General features: G+C 39.4%; 1 protein-coding gene across 1 annotated transcript in view; it reads right to left on the bottom strand.

Moving 5' to 3' along the window:
• Nucleotides 1-25068, bottom strand: part of IARS2 (isoleucyl-tRNA synthetase 2, mitochondrial) — a 388062-nt gene that overhangs the window by 173499 nt on the left and 189495 nt on the right.

The raw sequence follows: 25068 nt of genomic DNA, 5'->3' as shown, positions 1-25068 counted from the left end.
TACAAATATTCATATAGCATCCAATAATATTTATGTATTATATGAATCTTACATGCGGTGCTACCGTATAGCCAGCTTTCTTGCTAGAAATATAGCTCTTGCGTGCCAAATGGGTATATGCAGGGAGGAAGGGTAGCCGTGTACTTCTGGGATGTTTGTAACTCCATATGGCATGTTGCGGAGTTGCTTTTTTTTTTTTTTTTTTTTTTAATGAACATCTATTTATTGAGGAAGTTCAGGCATACAATATTAAAAGAGAACATACAAAGTAATATTAGTCAAAGCCCTTGCTAACCTACAAGAGACAGTGTCAGATAACAACCCTTGTTGGGTGCAGAAGTTTTAGATACAATAAATAGTAGACATAAGTTATAATAAACAGACCATCTCCTCAAACAGCTAACAAAGAAATGTGTTAGTTTTAAGCCTTACAAGAACATGAACAATGCAAAGTCACAGTAAGAATATGTAATGAGACATACATTAAAGTAATGGTTTTTTTAAGTGTGTGTGTGTGTGTGTGTGTGTGTGTGTGTATATATATATATATATATATATATATATATATATATAATACAAGATTTACAATCCTACTTGGTATCTTCTGTTCCTCCACCCCCCCTTCATTTCCTCTTTGGGCTGGGCTGTGACATAGATAGCAGCTCCACCCACTCTCTACATAGGCTTACTAAGGGCATTCAAAGGGCTGGACTTCAAGAGTGTCATATGATACACACTGGTTGGATGTTAATTAGAATTGTTCTAAAAAAATAAATAAAATAAAAAAAGAGTTCACCCCAGTGGGCCGGCATAACATTGTAATAGAAACAGTACTATAGGCACGGATTTAACACTTTTCACAGATAGATTAAAAAAAAAGTACACATATACTAATGTATATAATGGCAAAGATTACAAATATGGCATTTAGTTAGCTAAAATTTTTAAGATTACGAGTGGAGTGCTATACCTAGCCAATTCCTTTACTTGGGTGCAAGTCCCAATATAGTTTAAGACAGTGACAAGGCATCTGACTCCATGATGCCATGGTGGTAAGAACTGCATTAAGATGTAAATTTATGTAAGTGTCTGGCTGCTTTAGAATAAATGCTATTTGAAACTGATTCCAAATAGGGATTACTGCCTGTGCTTAACCCTTAAAAGCATAAATATTCATGGACGAAAAGTTGCATTTGGTGCTCTCCATTAGAAACCTCAAACAGTCTTTTTTAGGCAGTAATAATCTCCAAGTATAGGCTTTTTTGGGTAACAATTTCTTAAAATATGCATACACTGTAATACTTTGTAAGCAAATACTCCGACTTGTAGAAATGAACAGTTCATACACTTTGGTCTTCAACTATAAAACATAGCTTTTATTAGTAAAAAGTGAGTAAAAAAATATATAAATTCACAGACCTTAGTGTTGTCGGTATGTATAGCATATTTCATTGTCGTTACCTCAGACCCCCAAATACGCGTCACCAGGCGCGTTTCGCTGTAGCTTTATCGATGGTGACTTAATGTTCTAACCGTAAACACCAGCTTTTTAAAAGACCCTCCAATCACGTGACCTCCATGCAAGAGAGCATAAGCACCGGCGGTTCTTGTGCAGGAAAAGGTGATAGGCTTCAGACTTTTATTCTTTTCTCATCCAAAATGGTGAGGGTCCGAACTGTGCCAAGTCTTCTCCACAACATTGCTGAACGTCATTGCTGTAAGTCCTCATTAGCTGGATCGACTCGCTTAAAGGGATAGTAAACTTTCCCTTTAGTCTAAACAGATATGCAATGTTAGCGATATTTTAGATGGAGATAAATTCATCAGTTGTAATGAAGATGCTCTACAACTTACTTTTTAATGTAGCGCTGAAATTCAAATACCCCACGCTCTGGCCTCCACTTGAAAAATAATACTTTTATTGAGCTAACAGTTTGAAATATTCTCCGATCTGCGCTCTAGCTACAACAAAAGTGCCATATGGCTATTGTGCTGATGGGAGAACAGTTCAAACCGATAGCCAACCAAAAAACATAATTTATGCTTACCTGATAAATTCCTTTCTTCTGTAGTGTGATCAGTCCACGGGTCATCATTACTTCTGGGATATTACTCCTCCCCAACAGGAAGTGCAAGAGGATTCACCCAGCAGAGCTGCATATAGCTCCTCCCCTCTACGTCACTCCCAGTCATTCGACCAAGGACCAACGAGAAAGGAAAAGCCAAGGGTGAAGTGGTGACTGGAGTATAAATTAAAAAATATTTACCTGCCTTAAAAACAGGGCGGGCCGTGGACTGATCACACTACAGAAGAAAGGAATTTATCAGGTAAGCATAAATTATGTTTTCTTCTGTTAAGTGTGATCAGTCCACGGGTCATCATTACTTCTGGGATACCAATACCAAAGCAAAAGTACACGGATGACGGGAGGGATAGGCAGGCTCTTTATACAGAAGGAACCACTGCCTGAAGAACCTTTCTCCCAAAAATAGCCTCCGATGAAGCAAAAGTGTCAAATTTGTAAAATTTGGAAAAAGTATGAAGCGAAGACCAAGTTGCAGCCTTGCAAATCTGCTCAACAGAGGCCTCATTCTTGAAGGCCCAAGTGGAAGCCACAGCTCTAGTAGAATGAGCTGTAATTCTTTCAGGAGGCTGCTGTCCAGCAAAGACCTCCGGATGGAGTTCCCACTCCCCCGGATGAAAAGTCTGACGACTTAAGAAATCCGCCTCCCAGTTCTCCACTCCCGGGATGTGGATTGCTGACAGGTGGCAAGAGTGAGACTCTGCCCAGTGAATTATCTTTGATACTTCCATCATAGCTAGGGAGCTTCTTGTCCCTCCCTGATGGTTGATGTAAGCTACAGTCGTGATGTTGTCCGACTGAAACCTGATGAACCCCCGAGTTGTCAACTGGGGCCAAGCCAGGAGGGCATTGAGAACTGCTCTCAATTCCAGAATGTTTATTGGCAGGAGACTCTCCTCCTGACTCCATTGTCCCTGAGCCTTCAGAGAATTCCAGACGGCACCCCAACCTAGAAGGCTGGCGTCTGTTGTTACAATTGTCCAGTCTGGTCTGCTGAATGGCATCCCCCTGGACAGATGTGGCCGAGAAAGCCACCATAGAAGATAATTTCTGGTCTCTTGATCCAGATTCAGAGAAGGGGATAAGTCTGAGTAATCCCCATTCCACTGACTTAGCATGCACAGTTGCAGTGGTCTGAGGTGTAAGCGTGCAAAGGGTACTATGTCCATTGCCGCTACCATTAAGCCGATTACCTCCATGCATTGAGCCACTGACGGGTGTTGAATGGAATGAAGGGTGCGGCAAGCACTTTGAAGTCTTGTTAGCCTGTCCTCTGTCAGGTAAATCTTCATTTCTACAGAATCTATAAGAGTCCCCAGGAAGGGAACTCTTGTGAGTGGAACGAGTGAACTTTTCTTTTCGTTCACCTTCCATCCATGTGACCTTAGAAATGCCAGTACTAACTCTGTATGAGACTTGGCAGTTTGAAAGCTTGAAGCTTGTATCAGAATGTCGTCTAGGTATGGAGCTACCGAGATTCCCCGCGGTCTTAGTACCGCCAGAAGAGCACCCAGAACCTTTGTGAAGATTCTTGGAGCTGTAGCCAATCCGAATGGAAGAGCCACAAACTGGTAATGCCTGTCTAGGAAGGCAAACCTTAGGTACCGGTAATGATCTTTGTGAATCGGTATGTGAAGGTAAGCATCTTTTAAATCTACAGTGGTCATGTACTGACCCTCTTGGATCATAGGTAAAATTGTCCGAATAGTCTCCATCTTGAACGATGGAACTCTTAGGAATTTGTTTAGGATCTTTAAGTCCAGGATTGGTCTGAAAGTTCCCTCTTTTTTGGGAACCACAAACAGATTTGAGTAAAACCCCTGTCCCTGTTCCGATTGTGGAACTGGATGGATTACTCCCATTAACAAGAGCTCTTGTACGCAGCGTAGAAACGCCTCTTTCTTTGTCTGGATTGTTGACAACCTTGACAGATGAAATCTCTCTCTTGGAGGAGAGTATTTGAAGTCCAGAAGGTATCCCTGAGATATTATCTCTAGCGCCCAGGGATCCTGGACATCTCTTGCCCAAGCCTGGGCGAAGAGAGAAAGTCTGCCCCCCACTAGATCCGATCCCGGATCGGGGGCCCTCAATTCATGCTGTTTTAGGGGCAGCAGCAGGTTTCCTGGTCTGCTTGCCCTTGTTCCAGGACTGGTTAGGATTCCAGCCTTGTCTGTAGCGAGCAACAGCTCCTTCCTGTTTTGGTGCAGAGGAAGTTGATGCTGCTCCTGCTTTGAAATTACGAAAGGAACGAAAATTAGACTGTCTAGCCTTAGCTTTGACTTTGTCCTGAGGCAGGGCATGGCCTTTACCTCCTGTAATGTCAGCGATAATCTCTTTCAACCCGGGCCCGAATAAGGTCTGCCCTTTGAAAGGTATATTAAGCAATTTAGACTTAGAAGTAACATCACCTGAATCCTGAATTCTTCGCCGTAAGTTTAGTAAGATGTACTACGGCCTCCGAAATGAATGAATTAGCTAGTTTAAGGACTCTAAGCCTGTCCGTAATGTCGTCCAGAGTAGCTGAACCAATGTTCTCTTCCAGAGACTCAATCCAGAATGCCGCTGCAGCCGTGATCGGCGCAATGCATGCAAGGGGTTGCAATATAAAACCTTGTTGAACAAACATTTTCTTAAGGTAACCCTCTAATTTTTTATCCATTGGATCTGAAAAAGCACAGCTATCCTCCACCGGGATAGTGGTACGCTTAGCTAAAGTAGAAACTGCTCCCTCCACCTTAGGGACCGTTTGCCATAAGTCCCGTGTGGTGGCGTCTATTGGAAACATTTTTCTAAATATCGGAGGGGGTGAGAACGGCACACCGGGTCTATCCCACTCCTTAGTAACAATTTCAGTAAGTCTCTTAGGTATAGGAAAAACCTCAGTACTCGCCGGTACCGCAAAATATTTATCCAACCTACACATTTTCTCTGGTATTGCAACTGTGTTACAATCATTCAGAGCCGCTAACACCTCCCCTAGTAATACACGGAGGTTTTCCAGTTTAAATTTAAAATTTGAAATATCTGAATCCAGTCTGTTTGGATCAGAACCGTCACCCACAGAATGAAGTTCTCCGTCCTCATGTTCTGCCACCTGTGACGCAGTGTCTGACATGGCCCTAATATTATCAGCGCACTCTGTTCTCACCCCAGAGTGATCACGCTTACCTCTTAGTTCTGGTAATTTAGCCAAAACTTCAGTCATAACAGTAGCCATATCCTGTAATGTGATTTGTAATGGCCGCCCAGATGTACTCGGCGCTACAATATCACGCACCTCCCGAGCGGGAGATGCAGGTACTGACACGTGAGGCGAGTTAGTCGGCATAACTCTCCCCTCGTTGTTTGGTGAAATTTGTTCAATTTGTACAGATTGACTTTTATTTAAAGTAGCATCAATACAGTTAGTACATAAATTTCTATTGGGCTCCACTTTGGCATTGCAACAAATGACACAGGTATCTTCCTCTGAATCAGACATGTTTAACACACTAGCAAATAAACTTGCAACTTGGAATACAATTCAATTAGAATAATATTAAAAACGTACTGTGCCTTTAAGAAGCACAGAAGATCTATGACAGTTGAAAATTAATAAATTGAAACAGTTATAGCCTCAATCCTTATAAACAACACAACTTTAGCAAAGGTTTAATCCCATTAGCAAAGATAACAAATTCTGAAAGCAGGAAACAAATTACAGAATAAACGTTTTTTGTCTCAGTCAACTATAATTCTCACAGCTCTGCTGAGAGAAATTACCTCCCTCAAAATAAGTTTTGAAGACCCCTGAGCTCTGTAGAGATGAACCGGATCATGCAGGAAATACAATGAGCTGCTGACTGAAATATCTGATGCGTAGCAAAAGCGCCAAAAAACGGCCCCTCCCCCTCACACACAGCAGTGAGAGAGAACAGAAACTGTCAGAAAAAAGATTAAGCAACTGCCAAGTGGAAAAATAGTGCCCAAAACATTTATTCACTCAGTACCTCAGCAAATGAAAACGATTTTACATTCCAGCAAAAACGTTAAACATAATTTCTAGTTATTAAACAGCTTTATGTACTTCTTACAGTGTAATTCTAGTGAAGTACCATTCCCCAGAATACTGAAGTGTAAAGTATACATACATGACATTATATCGGTATGGCAGGATTTTCTCATCAATTCCATTGTCAGAAAATAAAAGCTGCTACATACCTCTATGCAGATTCATCTGCCCGCTGTCCCCTGATCTGAAGTTTACCTCTCCTCAGATGGCCGAGAAACAGCAATATGATCTTAACTACTCCGGCTAAAATCATAGCAAAAACTCTGGTAGATTCTTCTTCAAACTCTGCCAGAGAGGTAATAACACACTCCGGTGCTATTTTAAAATAACAAACTTTTGATTGAAGATATAAAACTAAGTATAATCACCATAGTCCTCTCACACATCCTATCTAGTCGTTGGGTGCAAGAGAATGACTGGGAGTGACGTAGAGGGGAGGAGCTATATGCAGCTCTGCTGGGTGAATCCTCTTGCACTTCCTGTTGGGGAGGAGTAATATCCCAGAAGTAATGATGACCCGTGGACTGATCACACTTAACAGAAGAAAATATTACTTTTGAAGTGGGCGGCTGGAGCACAAGGTATTTAAATCTGAGCACTAGATTAAAAAGTTATAGCGCATATTCATTACAACTGATGAATAAAACTCTTATCTAAAATGTCGCTAACATTCCGGATCTGTTTAGACAAAGGTGAAAGTTTACAATCACTTTAAGGATGCACACTTAGCGATGAGCGAGTCAAATAAAGGTAGGAATATGCCAGATAAGTCAGCCATCACATTTTCACAGATGAGCTGCATAATCCAGGTTTCTGGTAGTTTCAATTAATATACACTCAACTACACAATCACTCCAACAGTTGTATAGTTGCTGTGTAGCAAATGGAGGCTGTTCCCTCCACACAGGCGTGCTATCTGAGCTTTGGTGGGGGAGAGATGGCTTTTTTCCAGCGAAAACTCGTTGCAGAGTTCCTAGGTCACTGGTTTTCAAACCTGTCCTCAGGCGTCCCTAAAAGGCCACATTTTGAGGTTATCTGAACTAGAGCAGAAATGAAATAATCAGCTGATTAGTAAACATTTATTTTACCTGCGTTCATCCAAGGTAATCCAGAAATCCTGGACCGTTGGGAAGGCCTGAGGACAGGTTTGAAAACCAGTGTTCTAGGTGTTAACGATATATACTTGGGTACAGAACATTGCAGAAAAAAACAATATCTTTAACTCTATCTTCAGAGTGAAGATACAGAGCTATTAAATTTTGCTGGTCCAGGGACGGGTCGGGGGCCACCCATTCATGCCGACTTTGACTCGGCGGGCTTCTTATTCTGCTTGGATTTATTCCAAGAGTTTGCTGGCTTCCAAGATCCCTTGGATTGCTCAGACTTTGCAGAAGGCTGCCGACGTTGAGACTTGTCTGCACGAAAGGGACGAAAAGTAGATCCCTTAGGTTTGGCTTTCTTATCCTGAGGTAAGAAGGCACCATTGCCACCCGTGATTGTAGATGAGATAGAATTCAGGCCCGGGCCAAACAAAACCTTCCCCTTGAATGGTAGGGAAAGTAAGTTAGACTTAGACGTCATGTCAGCGGACCACGATTTTAGCCACAGAGCCCTGTCCTCGTAAACCCTATCCAGTTTACGTATCGAAGGTTCCTCTGGTAGTTTCGGCTCTGGAACTTCTAGCATAGCAAGCACTTATTTCAGCAGGAAACGCAAATGCTCCATCTTAAATTTGAAATCTGGTTCCTCTGCGGACGGAGACCTAGAAGTAGCCGATTCCGCCTCTGAAGACCCTATCCAGTTTAGGTATCTAAGGTTCGGAATTGTTTCTTTCATGAAGCAGCAAAGCACTATTTGGAGCTAGCTGGACACATTGGGTGAGCTAAAGTCAAAAGGCAGCTAGTTCTCAGTAATGCTTTTCAACAAAGAATTCAAGAGAACCAAGATAATAGAAGTAAACTGGAAAATAGTTTAAAATTGTATGCTCTATCTGAATCATAAGGTTTAACTTTGTCTTTACTGTCCCTTAAAATATTCAATGTATAAGTAAAACACTCTGCAATACACTCACTTATGTTGCCTGTTTTTCTTGTACTTAGTAGTATTTTAATATTACACTCTGGCCAGAGAGGCTGGCGTGAGAAACAAGACATTCCTGCATGCTATACAATAATTGGTTGATATCTGCAGTAGCTTCATTATTTGTCCTTAAAGGGACAGTCTACACCAGAATTTTTATTGTTTAAAAAGATAGATAATCCCTTTATTACCAATTCCTTAGTTTTCCATAACCAACACAGTTATATTAATACACTTAGATACAAGATACCTTGTATCTAAGCCTCTGCTCTAATTATCTCAGTTCTTTTAACAGACTTGAATTTTAGCCAGGCAGTGCTGACTCCTAGGTAACTCAATGTGCGTGAGCACAGTGTGATCTATATCACACACATGAACTAACACCCTCTAGTGGTGAAAATCTGTCAAAATGCATGCAGATAAGAGTTGGCCTTCAAGGTCTAAGAAACTAGCATATGAACCTCCTAGGTTTAGCTTACAACTAAGAATACCAAGAGAACAAAGCAAAATTGGCAATAAAAGTAAATTGGAAAGTTGTTTAAAATTACATGCCCTATCTGAATCATGAAAGTTTATTTTGGACTAGAGACTGTCCCTTTAAATGTCTAAAGTAAAGGAAGGAAGATAAGCAACATGTAAGAGTCTTTTTGAAGTTTTAAAAGCATATGAAAAAAACACTTCTTGAACATGCAAGTATATTTAGTTGCAGGAAGTACTTGTTTTGCACAACTCATTAGCAGGGGTAGATTACTCGCAGACTGATGAAGATAGCTCTTATATAGTTATATTGGTGCACAGTGGCATACTCCACCGCTGACAATCTGTCTGAGTCGAAGACCCTTGAGACGGATAGAAGTGCCGTACCCTCCACTTGCGCTTAGTAGGACGAGGCATCGCAATTATGGCCGCAGAAACAGCCGTCTGCAGTTGATCTGCAAAGTCTGGAGGCCAAAGGGCCCCTCCCGCGGGAGGATTAGTAGTGCCCTGGGGAACTGCTTGTGTAACCGGAGATGCTTGTAGGGAACACACCTAGCGGGACGGAGAACCCTCAGAGGTGGACGGCTCAGTTGTACTGAATACTTTATTCTTTTTAGAAGTAGTAATAGTCATAACATGTGGAACAGAGCTGTAACGGTGGTTCCACCGGAACCTCCTCACAGTATACACAATTAGTAGTTTTAGATAAGGAAGGAGTATCCTCCAACATATCAAGTCCTCCATAGCTTGTGCCTTTATTACCAACTTGATTATAGATTAAATGGCACGGGCACTCACCACATCCTATGACCCGGTCTACAAGAAACAGCTTTCGTCTTCTCCGAACACAGGTCGAGAAAGAGGAAGATACAAAGGCCACACCTGGTCACATGGAGTGCCATGCAGGACCGCCCCTGCACTGAGCGAGAGACGCGCCAAAAAGCCTGCCTCAATCACTCTCTAACTGTTCCACACTGACAGAGCCTCATCTCACACAAGTGCAGTAAAAACACAAACATTATTATATATATTAAAATCCCCCCTGTTCCATAACGCCCTTCCATGGGTATTACCCTAGATTCTATACAGATAAAGGAATCACACTGTGACCCCGTCTTCTTGCGTTATCACATTTGTGTATAATGAAACGATCTTACCAGAATCAAGAACATGAAACACGGCCCTTCAAGTGCGACAGGTTAGTAGCGTTGCTCCTGACATGGACTTGAGAGAATAAAACAGGCAGCAAAACTCATCAAAGCTGATTGCTTAAGGAGCTGTTAATATAAGTCGGGATGGGTTCGCAAAAGAACTCCCCCTGCATCTCCGGACTCTAACTTTCACCCATGCTCTCACTGAGAGGCTGACAGGATTACTTAAAACTCCAGTCCCATTGCGAAGAGAACTACCCTCCATAAGAGACTACTCCGAATCTTCCAACACTTCTCTGCCAACCTCCTGTGACGAAAGGCAAAGAATGACTGGGGGATGAGGCAAGTGGGGGAGGAATTTAAGCCTTTGGCTGGGGTGTCTTTGCCTCCTCCTGGTGGCCAGGTTCTAAATTCCCACAAGTGATAAATGAAGCAGTTGACTCTCCTCCCCTTTAGATGGAAATAGATACATGAAAATTGCATGGCAGCAGTGTTTACAGTAATATTTGTAAGAATGTTTTGCCTAAGGAAGAGGCGTGTCTCTTCCTTAGGCCCATATTCTATGGGGAAGTAATTGTTTTATATTTCTATTTTGACAACGTGGTAGAAGCACATTTTGATATAATAAGCTTAAAGGATTACTTTCTGTTATAATAACAACATATTAAAGTTAATAAACATTAATTAAAACCTACTGACCTATATTTTCTCCAAAACGAAGTTTCATAAAGTTCTAAAACTTATATCTTTTATTCGCCGATAATGTCACGTTATCCTGCCCACTATTTTCAGCACTGCATGTTCAAAATACTTAAACCAATAACTTTGTGTTTAAAGCGCCATTTTGAAACCTAGGTATTGTAAACGGATTGGTACAGAGCAAAGGATACCCACGGAGTGGGTTTGGAAAACAATTAAATTTGCAGACAAGATTTCTGATATACGGTAGAGATATGTTAATGAAATGCTATTGATAAAAAGCGTATTTGGGGTAGTTAGTTAGTAACAGGCATAGAAAATATTTACTTACAGTGGCCCTTTAATATACTACAACCGGTGCAAACTTATTTCATGTACAGTATTTTAATAAATTAGGCTTCTATTTTATTTTGTTTCAAGATTGAAAGTGATATTTTTTGTAATAAAATATTTTTATAAAAAATACTTAATGTTAACAGGTTATATATACTTTATTCAGTTGCAATCCCTTTAAAGTGAAGGTAAACTTTGATGAATCAGTGCCCTGTTTTTAAAAATACTATTAAAAACAGGGGCCCTTTCATTCATCAAAGTTTACATTTCACCGTTTTTGTCAAAATACTTACCTTTTATTCTGGAAGCCGCTCCAGCGCTTCTCCCGCCCGTCGCAAGTAAGTATTTTTACAAAAATGGTGAAATGTAAACTTTGATGAATGAAAGTGCCCCTGTTTTTAATAATATTTTTAAAAACAGGGCACTGATTCATCAAAGTTTACCTTCACTTTAAGGAAAACTATGCTTCCTAAATACATGTAATGCAACTTAAGGATTTTGTGTTAAAGAGATACTGAACCCACATTCTTTCATGATTTAGAGCATGCAATTTTAAGCAACTTTCTAATTTACTTCTATTATCATTTTTTCTTAATTTTCTTGGTAATTTTATTTGAAAAAGCAGGAATATAAGCATAGGCCCATTTTTGGTTCAGTACCCTGGATAGCGCTTGCTGATTGGTGGGTACATTTAGCCACCAATAAGCAAGCGCTACCCAGGTGTTGAACCAAAGATGGGCCGGCTCATAAGTTTACATTTCTGTTTTTTTCAAATATAGATAACAAGAGAATGAAGAAAAAATGACAATAGGAGTAAATGAGAAATTTGCTTAAAATCGCATGCTCTATCTGAATCATGAAATAAAAAATTTGAGTTCTGTATCCCTTTAATTATATATTTTTTCATTATGTATCACACCACACAATATTTTATTTAGGTGCATATATTATTCCAACTAATGGTTATAAAGATAAAGTATTAAAAAAAAGTCTACTTGCTAGCTAAAGAGAAACTGAATTCACCTTTGACAACACAAGTACTGAAGTTCACATTTTGCAAGATTACTACTGACAAGGAAACCAAAAAACAAATACACAGCCTATCTAAGCAAAGCCTTGTCTTTCTTTACAACAGAAGACTAGGGTATGGGTCACAGTGCATCATGTTAAGTATTTGCTATATTTATATATTTATATATATTTATATATATTAATATATATATATATATATATTAATATATATATATATATATTTTAATATATATATATATATATATATATATATTTGTTTTTTTATGTTTTTTTAAACAAAAAACGGGACTAAAATATTAATTTATTCTTTTGACCTGAAACCCAGTTTCTTTCATGAAGCAGCAAAGCACTATTTTGAGCTAGCTGGACACATTGGGTGAGCTAAAGTCAAAAGGCAGCTAGTTCTCAGTAATGCTTTTCAACAAAGAATTCAAGAGAACCAAGATAACAGAAGTAAACTGGAAAATAGTTTAAAATTGTATGCTCTATCTGAATCATAAGGTTTAACTTTGTCTTTACTGTCCCTTAAAATATTCAATGTATAAGTAAAACACTCTGCAATACACTCACTTATGTTGCCTGTTTTTCTTGTACTTAGTAGTATTTTAATATTACACTCTGGCCAGAGAGGCTGGCGTGAGAAACAAGACATTCCTGCATGCTATACAATAATTGGTTGATATCTGCAGTAGCTTCATTATTTGTCCTTAAAGGGACAGTCTACACCAGAATTTTTATTGTTTAAAAAGATAGATAATCCCTTTATTACCAATTCCTTAGTTTTGCATAACCAACACAGTTATATTAATACACTTAGATACAAGATACCTTGTATCTAAGCCTCTGCTCTAATTATCTCAGTTCTTTTAACAGACTTGCATTTTAGCCAGTCAGTGCTGACTCCTAGGTAACTCAATGTGCGTGAGCACAGTGTGATCTATATCACACACATGAACTAACACCCTCTAGTGGTGAAAATCTGTCAAAATGCATGCAGATAAGAGGCGGCCTTCAAGGTCTAAGAAACTAGCATATGAACCTGCTAGGTTTAGCTTTCAACTAAGAATACCAAGAGAACAAAGCAAAATTGGCAATAAAAGTAAATTGGAAAGTTGTTTAAAATTACATGCCCTATCTGAATCATGAAAGTTTATTTTGGACTAGAGACTGTCCCTTTAAATGTCTAAAGTAAAGGAAGGAAGATAAGCAACATGTAAGAGTCTTTTTGAGGTTTTAAAAGCATATGAAAAAACACACTTCTTGAACATGCAAGTATATTTAGTTGCAGGAAGTACTTGTTTTGCACAACTCATTAGCAGGGGTAGATTACTCACAGAATGATGAAGACAGCTCTTATATAGTTCTATTGGTGCACAGTGACATACTCCAGTTTAAAACTGAAAATAATTATTTTTGGCACAAGAATATCTTTTACATGCAACTAAGAACACACTTTAGCAGACTAAAATACTGCAACCATAGACTTTGTTAACTATCACATGACTAATGACAAAGTCAATAAGGCAATGTTGTGCTGTTGCTCAAGAGTTACTGTGCTAGTACAGACGGATTCAAGTCAAGCATTGTTGGTGGATAAGGAAATAGGCTGTATTGCCGGAGCCAATAATCACTAAATAAAGGTGGTACTTATTCACAAGGTGTGACAGACTGAAGCACTACTGCACTTGATCTGAGTTATATAGTATGTGTCACTTTTTCAACCTTTAACAACAAACACAAGAGTGTGGTACAGACAGGTGAAACACATGAAGATAGGCTTTAGCATCTCTGCCTCCTTTTTTTAAATTCTAAATATCTATCTGTAATGCAGCACTATACAGGGGTAAATACATGCACAATGTATGGAGCAAATTCTTGCTTGTTATATAAAGACATTATAAAATGACCTGGACAATACTATTGATACTCTAGAAGTTACAATAAAGAATTGTTTTGTAGTATCAAGCAGACTATTCTTTTTTAATTAGTATCATAGGTGTCTTCAATCTTATAAATCATTCATTCAGTCAGTTTAAATGGGAAAAAAGTACTCTCTGCTGTTGTGTGTCACTGTGTGTATCACACTGAACATGGAAAAGAGAAGGAAAACCAGAGTTGTCTGAGGAGATTAGAAAGAAGGTAATAGCCAAGCATGGTCTACAAGACCATCTCTAAAGAGCTTGATGTTCCTGTGAGCACTGTTGCCAATATTATTAAGTAATTTAAGACACATGGGACTGTAGCCAACATCCCTGGATGTGGCCGCAAAAGGAAAATTGACCCATTTTGATGAGAAAGATTGTTTGATTGGTGGAGAAAGAACCAAGGACAACTTCAAAACAGATCCAAGCCGAAGTTGAAGCTCAAGGTGCAAGAGTTTCAAATCAAACCATCTGTTGATGTCTGAATGAAAATGGGCTCCATGGTAGAAGATCTAGGAAGACCCCACTTCTAAGAGAGAAATGCAAAATGCATGTAGACAAGCCACAGTCTTTCTGAGACAATGAACTTTGGAGAGACGAAACAAAAGTAGATATTTTTGGCAAATAAGGACAACTCCATGATTACAGAAGAAAAAAAAGAAGCTTTTAAAGAATAAAAACACAATTTCTACAGTGAAACATGGAGGCGGTTCAGTGTTTTGTGGTTACTTGGCTTCCTTTGGCACTGAGTACCTAGAATCTGCACAGGGCACAATGAAATCAGAAGACTATAAAGGCATTTTGGAGTGAAATGTACTGCCCAGTGTCAGAAGGCTGTGTCTCAGTCGCAGGTCATGGGTCCTCCAGCAGGATAATGACCTGAAACATACCTCAAAAAGCACCCAAGAATGGATGAGAAGACAACATTAGAATCCCATTGGACATCTGTGGAAAGAGCTGAAACTCGCAGTTGGAAAGACATCTATCCTACATGAGAAGAACAGGAGCAGTTTGCTCAAGAAGAGTGGGCCAAAATCCCAGTCGAACTTGGATCGTCAGAAAAAGGAAGCAAGCACTCGAGAATATATCCCAATACCTTTACTGTGTATAAACAGATCACATAACGTTTCGGCACCTCACGGAGGCCTTGGTCACATGTACAAACATTAAGCAAGTTTTATAAAATCTAATTTTTTTTTTCCAACTTGCATGTTTACATCAGCTGAAGTATAACTGTTTACACAGCATTTACTCTGGTACATAGGTGATATTTTCTTGTCAGCTTTTTACAGTTATGCTGCATCACTTTCAAGTGATTTAGCATATGATTATTATGTCCATTTAATTAAGGTTCTGACGACACAGAATATAACAAAGTAGCTTATAACCTAAGCAACTTGGCACAATGTGAGATACCACTATCCTAATAAACAGCCAGATTAGTTTTGAGTGCTATAGGGAAATTAACGACTGCAGCATTTTCTGCGTTATTTCACGCCCTATAGCGCTGGTTTTACGAGTTTAAAAATTGCCGGCGTTTGCGGGCCATATGGCAGCGTTGATCTCCATACCGCACACAAATACCAGGGCTGCTTTGAGCTGCTGTTACGTGCTCATGCACGATTTCCCCTTAGACAACAATGGGGAGAGCTGGCTAAAAAAAAGCCTAACACCTGCAATCACAGAGCGTAAAGCTCCATAACGCAGCCCCATTAATGTCTATGGGGAAATTTTTTTTTATGTATAAACCTAACACCCTAACATAAACCCCGACTCTAAACACCTCTAATCTGCTGCCCCCAACATCGCTGCAACCTACATTACTGTTATTAACCCCTAATCTGCTGCCCCCAACATCGCCCCAACCTACATTACTGTTATTAACCCCTAATCTGCTGACCCTAACATTGCCGCAACCTAACTACACTTATTAACCCCTAATCTGCTGCCCCCAATGTCTCCGCCACTATACTAAAGTTATTAACCCCTAAGCCTAACCCTAAGTCTAACCCTAACCCAACCCTAACCCTCACTAACTTTAACATAATTAAAATAATTCCAAATAAAAATTAGAATTAATACCTAATTTATTCCTATTTAAAACTAAATACATACTTACCTGTAAAATAAAACCTAAGCTAGCTACAATATAACTAATAGTTATATTGTATCTAGCTTACGTTTTAATTTTATTTCACAGGTAAGTTTGTATTTATTTTAGCTAGGTAGATTAGTTATTAAATAGTTATTAACTATTTACTAACTAGCTATTTAAAATAAATACAAATTTACCTGTAAAATAAAACCTAACATTACACTAAAATTAAATAAATTACATTAATCAAATACAACTAAATTAACTAAATTACAAAAAAAACAACACTAAATTACACAAAATAAAAAGGAAATTATCAAATATTTAAACTAATTACTCCTAATCTGCCCTATCAAAATAAAAAAGCCCCCCAAAATAATAAAACCCCTAGCCTAAACTAAACTGCCAATAGCCCCAAAGATATCAGCTCTTTTACCTGGCAAATAAAAATCAGCCATTAGGATTGAGCTTGCATTCTATTGGCTGATTGGAACAGCCAATAGAATGCGAGCTCAATCCCATTGGTTGATTGAGCTTCAATCCTATTGGCTGACCCAATCATATTGGCTGATTGCATCAGCCAATAGGATTTTTTACCCTTTAATTCCGATTGGCTGATAGAATTCTATCAGCCAATCGGAATTCAAGGGGCGCCATCTTGGATGACGTCCCTTAAAGGGAACCTTCAGTGTACGGCTGGGACCGTATGAAGAGGATGCTCCGCGCCGGATGTCTTGAAGATGGACCTGCTCCACACCGGAAGGATGAAGATAGAAGATACCGTCTGGATGAAGACTTCTGCCCGCCTGGATGATGACTTCTTGCCACTTGGATAAAGACTTCTCCCGGCTTCGTTGAGGACTTCTTGCCGCTTGGATGAGGACGTCACCGGCTGGATCAGGATGGATGTCCGGTCTTCTAAAACTGTAAGTGGATCTTCGGGGGTTAGTGTTAGGCTTTATTAAGGGTTTATTGGGTGGGTTTTATTTTTAGATTAGGGTTTGGGCAATGTAAAAGAGCTTAATGCCCTTTTAAGGGCAATGTCCATCCAAATGCCCTTTTCAGGGCAATGGGTAGCTTAGGTTTTTTAGATAGAATTTTATTTGGGGAGGTTGGTTTGTGGGTGGTGGGTTTTACTGTTTGGGGGGGATGTTTGTATTTTTATTTGCCAGGTAAAAGATCTGATATCTTTGGGGCAATGCCCCACAAAAGGCCCTTTTAAGGGCTATTGGCAGTTTAGTTTAGGCTTGGGGTTTTATTATGTTGGGGTTTTTTTTTTATTTTGATAGGGCTATTTGATTAGGAGTAATTAGTTTCAATATTTGATAATTTCTTTTTTATTTTGTGTAATTTAGTTAATTGTATTTGATTAATGTAATTTATTTAATTTTAGTGTAATGTTAGGTTTTACTATAAGACAGGTTAGGTTTTATTTTACAGGTAAATTTGTATTTATTTTAAATAGATAGTTAGTAAATAGTTAATAACTATTTAATAACTAATCTACCTAGTTAAAATAAATACAAACTTACCTGTGAAATAAAAATAAAACATAAGCTAGATACAATATAACTATTAGTTATATTGTAGCTAGTTTAAGTTTTATTTTACAGGTAAGTATGTATTTAGTTTTAAATAGGAATAATTTAGGCATTAATTGTAATTTTTATTTGGAATTATTTTAATTATGCTAAAGTTAGTGGGTGTTAGGGTTACGTTAGGGTTAGGTTTATGGGTTAATAACTTTAGTAGAGTGGCAGCAACATTGGGGCAGCAGATTAGGAGTTAATAAGTGTAGTTAGGTGGTGGCGATTTTGGGGGCAGCAGATTAGGGGTTTATAACAGTAATGTAGGTTGCGGCGATGTTAGGGACAGCAGATTAGGGGTTAATAAGTGTATGTAGGTGGCGACCCCATTGGGGCAGCAGATTAGGGGTTAATAATATTAAACTAGTGTTTGCGATGCGGGAGTGCGGCGGTTTAGGGTTTAATATCTTTATTATAGTGGCGGCAATGCCCGGAGCGGCAGATTAGGGGTTAATAATTTTATTTTAGTGTTTGCGATGCGGGAGGGCCTCGGTTTAGGGGTTAATAGGTAGTTTATGGGTGTTAGTGTACTTTGTAACACTTTAGTTATGAGTTTTATGCTACAGCTTTGTAACTACTTTTAACTAGTTTTATGGTACAGCTCTTAACTACTGACTTTCAGGTGGCGGTACAGATATTGTAGTTATAGGCTGTACCACTCATTTTTTGGTCTGCCAGGCAAACTTGTAATACCGGCGCTATTGAAGTCCCATTGAAAAAGGGCTTTTTAAAAAGTGCGTTACTTACGTTGCGTGACAGTTATGTTAGGTGTGCGGTACAGTTATACCTACAAGACCTGTAATACCAGCAGTAGTGAAAAAGAGCCATAACGATGCTTTTTCCCTCATAACGCACAACTCGTAATCTGGCTGAAAGACTTTATCTCCAATAAAATGGCTAGCCCAGTTCAGAGAGTTTCTGATTTTAAGACAGGGTATGACTATAAGATAGATTACGATGAAAGCTAATGTTTTGTATAAAGGTTTATCAGGTCAGCTATCCTCTACATTTAAGTATAGGTGCATGTTTGTGCACAACTCGTTGCTAAAGACACATGGCCCCTTGGCTGATAAACTCCCACAACTGCCTTAAACAACATAAAAATAAAAAGCATTTACTTTTCAGAAAAGTAACATTTGATTTTCAAAATAAACAAACAAATGGTAAAAATCCCTTTAAAGTTGTTTATTTTGATTTTGTAACAAACAGGAAGTGACTGTGCATGTCTCTTTCCAGGGGACACACTGGTAACTGGCCAGTAAAAACAACATTTTTCTAAGCAAAGCTAAATCTATTTTTGTAAACACATAAACTTGTAATGCAAGTTAATGCAGTAATGTCACTTTAAGACATCAGTCACTTGGTTATCATAAAGCAAAACTCAGCAACAAATAAGGTGTCACTGCAACATTAACCATTAACAGAGCAAACAAAATCTTCCACATAACCCGCCAATCCCAGGATTTTTCTAGTTAATTTCTCCTTTTTATATCACATTCTCTGAAGACATAGCGTAACCAAGAAAATCAACAGTTGACAAATATTTGCAGATTCTTAATCATTAACTAATAATATTGCCCTTATATTTTAGCCTACAGAAATAATTTTGAGGTTCTATGAACTTTGTACAATGCTAAATTTGGTTGCTCTTTCTGAAATGGCTGAGGAAATATTTTACTTGGTGTTGGAAGCTTTGCATCTTGCCTATTATAAAGCCGGTGTTCTCGCAGTAGGACAGGTATGAAAACTCGACAGGTAGAAAAATCATTAGAACACCGGCACAGTATATAATTAGAGACATTATTATTATTATTGTTACGCTTGCAAAAATAAACAAATACTTTTGAAACAAATAAATGGGAGGGGGAAAGAAGGGGAAAGAGAATAGTATTAAAAAATAGTGACCCAATAAAACATGAAACACTATGTATTGTGCTGGTACAGATTAGGAGTGGGTGCTGTATACAAAAATACGTGGTAAAACAAATAGTGGAAAAACCAACTATATAATTGTATATAAAATAGCACTCATCATAAAATCCACTTATACATAATATGCTTTTGTGTATAAAGCTCAAAAATCACAATGACCAGCATTAGTGTTCACACAATTATGAGGCAAGTCCCTGTCAGGTAGGAACACAAACCAAACTTTATTAATTCAAATTAAAAATTGGGAAGACAACTTAAAAACAGTGGTCATAAGCAAGGTAGATGGCACCTAAATATTAATGTGCTGGGAAATATTCTGGAATAGGATGAAGGGTATTGGACAAAATAACTCTGCCTATGTGAAAACTCCAGATAATACCTGGCACTAAATTGTATGTTAGTGTGGAGATAACACCAGAATAATATGTTAGCTAGCTGTAACAGATTAAACTGATATGACTGATAATAGGCTGCAGATATGATTGGATAGCATCATTAGTAGTGCTCAATACAGAATCTGTATTCAGTGCTAATGATGGATATATGTAGAGTTGGAGCTATAATCAGAGTTAAGCGTGATTTATTAACTAGCAACGTTATCCAGAATGACATCTACCTATCTCAATACCCTTGTTAGCAACAATGTGTAAAAGTTAAGTCAGTACAGATAAAACTGCAACAACTATGTATTTAAGTTGTAACAAGATGGAACTTTTGAAACATAACTTGGTGATATATACACACAAACAAATCTATTTGTTTCAGTTTCACGTTTACGTCAAAACATATTGTGTCAGTATCCATGTAAGACAAGAAAACCAAACATGACCTAAACTAAGCAGAAAAGGCATATAAACAAAAGCACCAAGAGAAACATACAAGTGAAAAAGAAAGAATAAAAAGTACCAGTGCTCAGTCAGGTTTAAAGAAACATCTTCTATGTTATTAAAAAACGTAAAGGGTCCTTATAGTACAAAAATAACACGCTCAAATTTACTAGAGTACTTTAATTGTAGGGTTAACCCATTTGCAGGGCCACTAGTGATAACATGACACGCTCTAACAAATTAAAGCATGTATTTTTCCACTTTAATGGCCTAGATCTTAAAATGGACACTAAAGTAAAAAATAAACTTGTATGATTAAAATAGAGCATGCAATTTCAAGAGACTCCAATTTACTTCTACTATCAAATTTTGCACACAGTCTTGTTATATACAAAAAGAAGGCGCTCCAATGACACAATATCTTTGTGTTCAAGCCCCTTAGCACAGCCCCCCCTTATGCAGGAAACTAACAAAGCTTTAGAACTTATCTCAAAGTGCTATTGTAGCAGTCTGGGTCCTCAAGAGCTCCCCAGCTAGCTTACCTCCAGACACCAATGAGTTGCATTTGATTTTGACCATCAATTTGAATTACCATTTGCCTCAGGAGTGGCGCATCTGTTATTTTCTGAAACACTGGTGACAGTGGGACTGAGTATTATTTCACTTTTTATATACACACTTTGTGAAGCACCAGCTCCTACTGAGTATGCGCACAAGTTCCAAGGGTATACATATACTAGTCTGTGATTGACTGATGACTGTAACATGATACAGGGGACCGGCAAATAGGGGGGAAAAATACATTTGTAAGGAAATAAAATCTACTGCTAATTTGAAATTCCATGTACACGTTAATTATGCAATTCTACTATATCTAGTGGTTCTTTAATATATTTTATATCAAGTAGCAATCAAGAATATAAATCATAAGACAAAGCTGTCCTAAAGGATCACTTATTGATGCCCTATCTATCTATCTATCTATCTATCTATCTACTTGGAGGGCTGGACAACAGATTTTGGATTTACTACTAACCAACACAAAATATCTACTACACTTTCACTAAAAACTGAGCAATGCTTTAGCAAGATATGGGTAATTATGGATTACAGATGTTTCATTATATTGCTAAGGTACACTGCAAGAATTCAATTATATAAATCTAAAAATAATTACAAACCAGCATGAGAAAAAAAAGGATCTTACCATGCAAAAACGAAATGAGTCCACGGAATCATCAATTACTGTTGGGAATATCACTCATGGCCAGCAGGAGGAGGCAAAGAGAACAGTAAGGCTGTTAAGTATCACTTCCCTTCCCCCAACCCCCAGTCATTTGACCGAAGGAAAAGGAGAGAAAGGAAATAACACAAGGTGCAGAGGTGTCTGAGGCTTACATAAAACAACTGTCTCAAAACAGGGAGGGCCGTGGACTCACCATGTCAAGAAATAAATAAATTTATCAGGTAAGCATAAAATTTGTTTACTTTCTTAAGACACGGTGAGCCCACGGAATCATCAATTACTGTTGGTAATCAATACCCAAGCTAGAGGACACAGATGATTAGGGAGGGCAAGTCAGGTAACCTAAACAGAAGGCACAACTGCTTGCAGAACCTTTCTCCCAAAAGAAGCCTCAGCCGAGGCAAAGGTATAAAATTTAGAAAAAGTGTGCAAAGAAGGCTAAGTTGCAGCCTTACAAATCTGTTCCACAGAGGCCTCATTCTTGAAGGCCCAAGAGGAAGACACCGCCCTAGTGGAGTGAGCTGTAATTCTTTCAGGAGACTTCTGTCCAGCAGTCTAATACGCCATACGAATAACACTTCTCAACCAGAGAGAGAGAGAGAGAGAGAGAGAGAGAAGTAGCAGTAGCTTTCTGGCCCTTGCGCTTCCCAAAAAAGCAAACAAACAATGCAGAAGACTGACGACAGTCCTTCGTAACCTGCAGATAGAATTTAAGAGCCCACACAACGTCTAAGTTGTGCAAAAAACTTTTCTTATGAGAAAAAGGATTAGAACAGAGAGAAGAAACCACAATTTCCTATTTAATATTTCTGTCCAAAACAACTTGGTACGAAGAATCCATTTCTGTCTGAAACCCAAACTTGGTACGAAGAACTGCCTTGTCTGCATGAAATATGAGATAAGAAGAATCACACTGCAATTCTGAGAGTTCAGAAACCCTACGAGCAGAATAAGTAGCAGTAAGAAACAAAACCTTCCAAGATAACTTAATATCTATGGAACGCATAGGCTCAAATGGAGTCTGTTGTAAAACTTTAAGAACAAGATTAAGGCGCCAAGGAGGAGCAACTGATTTAAATACAGGCCTGATTCTGACCAGAGCCTGGCAAAAGGATTGTACATCCGGCACGTCCACCAGACGCTTGTGCAGCAGAATGGATAAGTGGAAATCTGACCTTTGAGGGTACTCACAGATAACCCCTTCTCGAGGCCTTCCTGGAGAAAAGATAAGATCCTAGGGATCCTGACCTTACTCCAAGAAAATCCTTTAGACTCAAAACAAAGATATTTACGCCATATCTTATGGTAAATCTTCCTAGTGACAGGCTTACGAGCCTGAATCATGGTCTCAATGACCGATTCTGACAAGCCACGCTTAGCTAAAATCAAGCGTTCAATCTCCAAGCAGTCAGCTTCAGAGAAGCGAGATTTGGATGAAGGAAAAGACCCTGAAGTAGAAGGTCTTTCCTCAGTGGTAGTCTCCACTGAGGCAGAGATGACATTTCTACTAGATCTGCATACTAGATCCTGCGAGGCCATGCAGGAGCTATTAGAATCACTCTCTTGCTTGATGTGAGCGATGACTCGCGGAAGGAGCGCAAACGAAGGAAAGAGATATGCCAACCTGAAGTTTCAAGGAACTGTCAGAGCATCTATCAGATAACCTTGAGGAGCTCTCGACCTCGAGCCGTACTTTGGGACTTTGGTGTTCTGACGAGAAGCCATCAGATCCAATTCTCGTAACCCCCATTTGGTTGTTAACCTTAAAAACACTTCTGGATGTAGCTCCCACTCTCCGGGATGAAAAGTCTGTCTGCTCAGGAAATCAGCTTCCCAATTGTCCACTCCTGGAATGTGGATGGCAGATAGACAACAATTGTGAGCCTCCGCCCACTGGATGATCCGTGTCACCTACTTCATGGCTAAGGAACTGTGCGTTCCTCCGTGGTGGTTGATGTAGGCCACTGAGGTTATGTTGTCCATCTGGAACCTGATGGACCGAGCTAGGGCCAGCTGAGGCCAAGCCATCAAGGCATTGAAGATTGCTCTGAAATCCATAATTGTTTATGGGGAGGGCAGATTCCTCCTGAGACAAAAGCCCCTGCACCTTCAACGAGTCCCAGACTGCTCCCCAACCCAGCAAGCTGGCATCCGTGTTCACAATTACCCAAGAGGGTCTCTGAAAACACGTCCCCTGGGACAGATGTTCTTGGGACAGCCACCACAGTAGGGAGTCCCTTGTAGGTTGATCCAGAACTATTCTCTGAGATAGATCTGTATAATCCCTGTTCCACTGAGAGAGCATGCATAGCTGCAGAGGTCTCAAATGGAACCGAGCAAACGGAACTATGTCCATGGAAGCCACCATCAACCCGATTACCTCCATCCATTGGGCCAGTGATGGTTGAGCTGCCGACAGTAGGGACAGGCAAGCGGACAGAATCTTGGCTCTTCAGACCTCAGTCAGAAATATTTTCATTGATAGAGAATCTGTAATTGTTCCTATGTAGATCACTCTTGTTGCAGGAACAAGAGAACTTTTCTCCAGGTTGACCTTCCAACTGTGGGAACGAAGAAACGCCAACAAGATCTTTGTATGAGATTCTGTAAGTTGCAAAGATGGTGCCTTAACCAGAATGTCATCCAGATAAGGCACCACCGCAATTCGCCGGGCCCGAATTACTGCCAATAGAGTTCCCAGAACCTTTGAGAAGACTCTGGGAGCTGTGGCGAGGCCGAATGGGAGCGCTACAAATTAAAATTGTTTGTCTAAATAGGCAAACCTCAGATATTTGTGATGGTCCCTGTGAATGGGCACGTGCAGGTATGCATCCTTCATGGTTGACATGAATTGAACCTCTTGAATCAGAGGCAGAATGGACCGGATAGTCTCCATCTTGAAGGACAGTACTCTGAGAAATTTGTTTAGTAACTTTAGGTCTAGAATGGGCCTGAAAGTTCCCTATTTTTTGGGAACCACAAATAGGTTTGAGTGAAACCCTAGACCCTGTTCCTGACTTGGAACAGGAACTATCACCCCCAAGAGGGAAAGGTCCTGTACACATTTCAAGAATGCCTCTCTTTTTATCTGGTCTACAGATAGTCTTGAGAGTTGGAACCTGCCCCTGGGAGGAAAAGTTTTGAACTCTAACTTGTACCCCTGGGAAACTATGTCCCTGCCCACGAGTCTGGGACATCTCATTCCCAAGCTTGCGCGAACTGAGAAAGTCTGCCCCCCACGTGATCCGATCCCGGATCGGGGGCAAACCCTTCATGCTGACTTGGATTCAGCTGTGCGTTTCTTGGATTGCTTCCCCTTGTTCCAAAACTGACCAGGCTTCCAAGAGGGCTTGGATTGTTCCTGTTTGGTAGAGACAGGGAAAGACTTACTTCTGAAGTTACGAAAGGAACGAAAATTAGTCTGACGTCCCTTCATTTTGTTCTTCTTGTCTTGAGGCAGAAAGGATCCTTTACTCCCCGTGATATTGGAAATAATTTCTGCCAAAGTCGGTCCAAACAAGGTCTTTCCCTTGTAAGGGATTGCCAAAAGCTTA

This window comes from Bombina bombina, chromosome 4 (assembly GCF_027579735.1).
Source record: "Bombina bombina isolate aBomBom1 chromosome 4, aBomBom1.pri, whole genome shotgun sequence".
Classification (NCBI taxonomy): Eukaryota; Metazoa; Chordata; class Amphibia; order Anura; family Bombinatoridae; genus Bombina; species Bombina bombina.
The sequence above is the reverse complement of the archived record's forward strand: the minus strand, read 5'-3'. Positions and strand labels throughout refer to the sequence as shown.